Source organism: Lissotriton vulgaris, chromosome 1_1 (genome assembly GCF_964263255.1).
Source record: "Lissotriton vulgaris chromosome 1_1, aLisVul1.2, whole genome shotgun sequence".
In the NCBI taxonomy this organism is placed as follows: Eukaryota; Metazoa; Chordata; class Amphibia; order Caudata; family Salamandridae; genus Lissotriton; species Lissotriton vulgaris.
Window position 1 is genome coordinate 1,953,008,729 of NC_141685.1, and position 6,000 is coordinate 1,953,014,728.

At 51.0% G+C, this 6,000-nt stretch overlaps 1 pseudogene; it reads right to left on the reverse strand.

Annotated features, from left to right (window-relative positions):
* LOC147751424 (uncharacterized) overlaps positions 1 to 2,019 on the reverse strand; it is a 47,314-nt pseudogene extending 45,295 nt beyond the window's left edge.
* Positions 2,020 to 6,000: the final 3,981 nt, after the last annotated feature.

Genomic DNA, 6,000 nt, shown 5'->3' on the forward strand with positions numbered 1-6,000 from the left:
GGGTCAAGACACGACCGGTAAGATCCAAAGCTCTCACATCCGAGACTCTGCGACACAAGATCAGGCAAAGCAGCATTGCTAACTTCGCTAAAATCTGCTTCCTCAACAGGTATTTATTAGACGGCCATTCCCGAAACAAGTTAAGAACCTTATTCACATCCCACAAAACTGAATAGCGAGGTTCCGGAGGGACTGATAGCCTAATCCCTCGTAACAGCTTGCAAACCAGAGGGTGTTCCCCTATTGGGTGGTTATCCAATGGGATATGACCTGCTGATATGGCCGACCTAAATGTATTGATTGATCTGTATGCCAAGCCTTCCTTCGCCAGAGAGGCTAAGAAATTAAGGACGTGGACAATGTCTGCCCCCACTGGATCAACCTGTAATCGCAGACACCAACTGCTCCAACTGCTCCACCAAATGCTGATCGGTACCTCTTGTTGGTACTGTCTGCCCAGGATTTGGCCAACAGCGTGGCAGCGTCCTCCGAAAGTCCCGGGACTTGCCAGCGTTGCCTGTAACCCGCCAGGCCATCAGACACAGGCTGCCTGTGGACAGGAGGTGGTGAGGATCCCTTGAGGATTCTTGAGGAGATCCGGAACGCGGGGTAGAGGGATTGGAAAATCCCAGGAAAGTTCCATCAGAACTGGAAACCAGGCTTGCGATCTCCAGATCGGGGTGATCACCACTAGATCCGCTCGCTGTCTCCTTAGCTGGGTTGACCCTCTCATGATCATCGCAAAGGGAGGAAACGCGTAGCCCCTCTCCATGCTCCACTCCTGCAGAAACGCATCTACCGCCGCCGCTTCCGGGTCTGGGCGCCAACTGAAATAGCACTGCAGCTGGGCGTCCAGACGGGAAGCGAAAAGGTCCACTGTGAACAGACCCCATTTGTTTTGGATCGCCTCGAACACATCCGGGCGAAGTTGCGAAATACTGGCTCCCTCAAATGACGAGACCATTGGCTGAGCCGGGAAGGTGCTCCGCCGACAGGGATATTTCGTTGGCTAGGCAATACTCCCAAAGAGTCCGGGCAAGGTCGGATAAAGCTCTAGACCTGGTTCCTCCCAGGTGCTTGATGTAGCGCACCGCCGCCACGTTGTCCATCTTTAGCAGGACACAGCACTGAATCCTGTCTTTGGTCCAACACCTCACCGCAAACGACCCCGCCATCAACTCCAGACAGTTAATGTGAAGGTCTCTCTCTGCAGATGACCATACCCCACCTGTAGAAACAGCACCGCAACGCGCTCCCCAGCCCAGGCCGCTGGCGTCCGATTCTATGACCAAGTCCGGTTTAGAACCGAAGATCGCCTGACCATTCCAAGCGTCCATATGTTCGATCCACCATCGAAGCTCCGTCCTCGCCTCTTCCATAAGGGGGACGACCTGGGAGTAGGTAAGGCCTTTGCGGAGGTGAAAAGCTTTGAGGCATTGAAGGGCCCTGTAATGAAGGGGCCCCGGAAATATCGCCGGAATGGATGACGATAAGAGACTCACAACTCTGGCTAGGTGCCGCAACAGGATCGTCGGACGTGCCAGGGTGCGTCGCAACTCGTGCCTGATCCTGGACAGTTTCCGAGAAGGTAGGGATAAGGTGGCTTCCACTGAGTCTATCTGAAACCCCAGGAACTTCATCCTCCTCGATGGGAGAAGGTCCGAGTTGGTCTGGTTGATTATGAACCCCAAGGACTCTAGAAGGCTGACCGCTCACTGAAGGTGGGTCAGCAACTTGCATGGACATTGATCCAGGAGGAGCATGATGGATTATAAGACGGATGCCCTCCGTGCGCAAGCACTCCACCACCGGTTTCAGCACCTTGGTAAAGCACCACGGTGCGGACGATAGTCCGAAAGGAAGGGAAACAAACTCGTAAATCTGGGGACCCCACTGAAACTGAAGAAAACGCCTGTGGGGAGCGAAGATGGGGATCGTGAGGTAGGCGTCCTTCAGGTCCAGCCGGACCATCCAGTCCCCCTCCTGAAGTAGATCCCGCAGGAGGTGAATACCCTCCATCTTGAATTGGCGGTAAGTGAGCCCCCATCCTGCTTCTCTACAAGAAAAATATTGCTGCGGAAAACCTCGTGGGTGCAGATCCGTCTGCACAATGGCCCCTTTTCGCAGGAGATCCCCGACCTCTCTGTCTATCAGAGCACATTGGTCCGGCGTGAAGCTGATAGGTCTGGGACGAATTGACTGTCTGGGGAGTCCTAAGTACTCTATTTGGAACCCTCCGATGGTCTGTAAGACCCAGGCGTCGGAGGTGAGCGAAGACCATGCCTGAAGAAAAAACTGGAGCCTGCCCCCCACTTTCAGACCCGTCACATTTTGAAGTCTCACCTTTGTGAATATTGTAGCTGCCGTCACCTCTTCCTCTTCCACCACGGCGGCGGGGGTAGCCTCTGGTCTGATAGAAGTTTCCGAACTTGTCAGGATCCAGGTACTGACCCCTGTGAAAGTCGCCCTGCTTGTAGGAGCCTTTGTTATAGGGTCTGCCAGACGAGCGGCCCCTTCCACGACTGGCTGCGCCAAAATCACGTGGCGTGAAGATTTGTTTGACGGACGTCTGGGCCTTGTCCAGAGAATTGAAAGTATTTACGAATTTGCCCAGTTCCTTGACGAATGGGTCCCTGAAGAGGTTACCCTCCGCCATCGAACCTGCTTCAGATGTGGCTAGTTCCCCCAACTTCGGGTCTATCTTGATCAAAATAGATCTCCTTTCTGTCGAAATGGCCACATTTGCATTCCCGAGGAAAATGATCGCTCTTTGTGCCCACCCGGAAAGGATCTCTGGAGAAATCAAGGATCCAGAGGCCTTGGCGTCCTCGGCCATATCCAAAATTTTTGCCAAAGGCCCCGCAGCGTCCAAGAGTTTATCTTGGCAGGCCCTCCAAGAACGGTCGATGCCCTTCTTGGGGTTCTTCACAAACTTAATCAGGAAGGTAGACATCTTGGGATCGATCTCTGGGGTAACCGTAACCTTACCCTCCAAGGTGGGACGCGGGCACTCTGCCCGAAGACAACTACATACCTCCTGGTCCAAAGGCTTACGAAGCCTGGCCGCCATACAAGCTGCCACCTTAGGGGCGGGAGCCCAGTGCGATGAGCGCAGGTGAAGTAACTCGTCAGGGTTAAGCATGTCTGAGCCGGGGTCTGAGTTTGACTCTTGGGTGGGCTGGGCGGGAAGCCACGAACTCTCTGGTTCCCCATCCCCATCCGAGGTCTGGGGTGACTCGTCCGTGTCGACGGTGGCCGCATCATCCTGGCCTCCCCCCAAATTGTCAGCCGGCGCCTCCTTTGAGGTGGAAGGGGTATTGGCCGTTTTTGCGTCTAAGAAGGCCCTCTTTAAGCGCGAGAACGCGTCAGAGTCCACCCCTGCGTCCGCCGGACGCTTCCTCTTGGGTTCTGTGGTCTCCGTCGATGGTTGGCTCAGAGGTGTGGGTCCGTGTGCCCCGAAAGGTCTGCCCCTTGCCCGAAGAGTTGGCACTGTGCCTGCAGTTGATCGATCTTCTTCTCTAGGTGAGCAACCACCCGAGTCACTGCTTTTAAAATGGAAGAGTCCATAACCTGGCAGAAATGGTCATCTACCAGCAGTTACATGATCTGCTGCTCCTCCTCTTCCTCGTAGTACTCCTCGTACTCCATAGCGCCTCCGCGTCACCAAGGAGCTAACGTAATTAGGGAGTAAAGGCGGGACAGAGCCCAGAAGTAATATATCCTCCCACCGCAGTGGGGTAATTATTGGTGAAAAGTTAGGACCAACAGCCTCTGCTATGAGGCACTGCGTGAAGGACAGCCTGGGCCGGTCCCGAAACTCGATTAATGTCCCACCCGCATCGCAGGTGTTCAGGCTCCAGGCAGGGGCTCTGATATTTGTAAACTAGCCTTTTCGCTGCCTAAAATCCCCAAACGGGACCACACCAGTCTTACCCCGCGGTGCGTGAGTCCGTTGAGCTGCCTCTCAAGACGCGAGTAGAAAGCGGAACTCAACGACTCGCGCCCGTTGGGGGGTAAGCTCCACAGAGCGGCAGCGAGGCAAGCGCGGTCCCCTAGCGGCGGGAGGCCGCCCGCGCACAGATCCTGAGGAAAAACACACACCGCGAAAGGAGCGGAACACGCCCACCACGGCTCACACCACGACGCTATTTCAACCCCCCCGGGGAAGAAAACCTCAACGCGGTAACCAAACAAGCATAAGCATTTCATCAGATAAATTAGTAGCAGTTAAGAACGAGTCAGAAAAGAAAAACACTCATCTGTATGCCGCTGGAGCAGCGAAGAAAGAGGAGGATAGAGTGCCAGCAGAGGAGGATATAAGGAGCCCTGGCCTGGGATTGGACAGTTGCTAAGACATTTTCTGTTTCCATTTTCCCTGATGCTCATGGGAAATGTAGTTTTGTTGAGATTGTTGATACCTTTTAATGGCTGCTGGAGTAAAATAAAGGAGAAAGATACAGCCTAATCAGAAGCCTCCGCTCCTGACATAGAATTGCATGAAAACAGATGAGAATACTATGCATAATATTTCCAGCTACCACATTAATCGAGCAGCTCGAGATGTGACTCACACCACATTGGACAAAAGAACCACTTGCGCTGGCTTGGACAAGTCCACCACTGCTGTACATTACTTATGCAGACATCAATATTAGCTTGTCTGTAAGCAAGCCCACGTACGTTCATCGCCATATTTCATTGGCAAATTCAGGCCATCTCTCAGGACTTCCTGCAAAACACCAATGCCTGTCACATAAAACGTAGTGGAACCATGCGCTCCTCCAACCACGCATACATGCTCCAGCTTCCATCCAATGATCAAGGCTGCCATGAACGCCTTGCACAAGACCAGACAAGGCAATTGAGCATGCAAGCGCTGGCACAAAATCAAATAAGACTTACTGATAGACCAGCCCAGTGAGCAAGGCAATCTTTAATGATACCTCGGCTTGTACCTGATTGTGACAAGAAGCACCAGTGCTACAAAGGCACACCAGCGTCAGCAACGTGCTATACCCATGTCAATTCCTTAACGCCTGCATACCTTTCTTCTTTGTCGTTGTGACTTTTGCCATCTATTCGTTAAGTTAGAGGTGCATGACCAAATGCCTCCCACAGACGAGTCCCTTTATTTACACCATCGTATACACAATTCCAATAAGCTGTTTACGTTCCCCGTGTCTACCGAAATTAATAAAATTGTATTTGCTCTTGAGCTAATTTGTGGGTCGCGCTCCCGTGTCTAGATAAGCCCATGAAAGGCTGAAACGAGGTTCAAAGGAAAAAAGCGTGTGATGCAACCTGAGATTACTGACAAAGGGTATGTACTTTGAAGTACATCTCTCATACAGTACTATTCACCTTTGAAGAGAGTCCCAAGGAAACGTCAACATTCTCGTGGTGTAAACAGTTCCCTACGTCAGAAATGTAATCTTTTAAAAGTGTTACATTAATTCTTTGAAACAGAAACTTAAAACTAAAACAGAGCCATTTTAATAAATGAGCGCCAATGTGCCTCTCCTCTCATAGTTGAAATACTCAACTCATTTAATTGGAACTCGCCTTCAACCTATGAACAGATTCTTGATGACAGGTTTAGTAAACGTGATATAAACTTCGTATGAACACAATGTTCAGGATTAGACATGTCCTTTCTGTGACTGCAAGATGGCTTCTAGCTGAACTGAATGGAACGCAACGTTTAACTGGAATGAATCCCAGAGCGGTTATTTGAGGTAAATTTGTACTAAGGACAAGTGAATCAGCACCAGACATAGTTTGCTTTATTTATTATAAAGAAATAACACTCTGCAGGGTTTTATTGTCCACATGAACCTTACCTCCTTATTCTCTCAACTGATTATGCTTTAAGGAAAGGGCAGGCACATGTCAGGGTCCATCATGAATTGAGCCACAAAGGTATTTTAAAGTATATATATGGCAATTACAGTTGTGGATGGAAATAAATAGTAAACGATAGTTTAACAACATATGCATCTT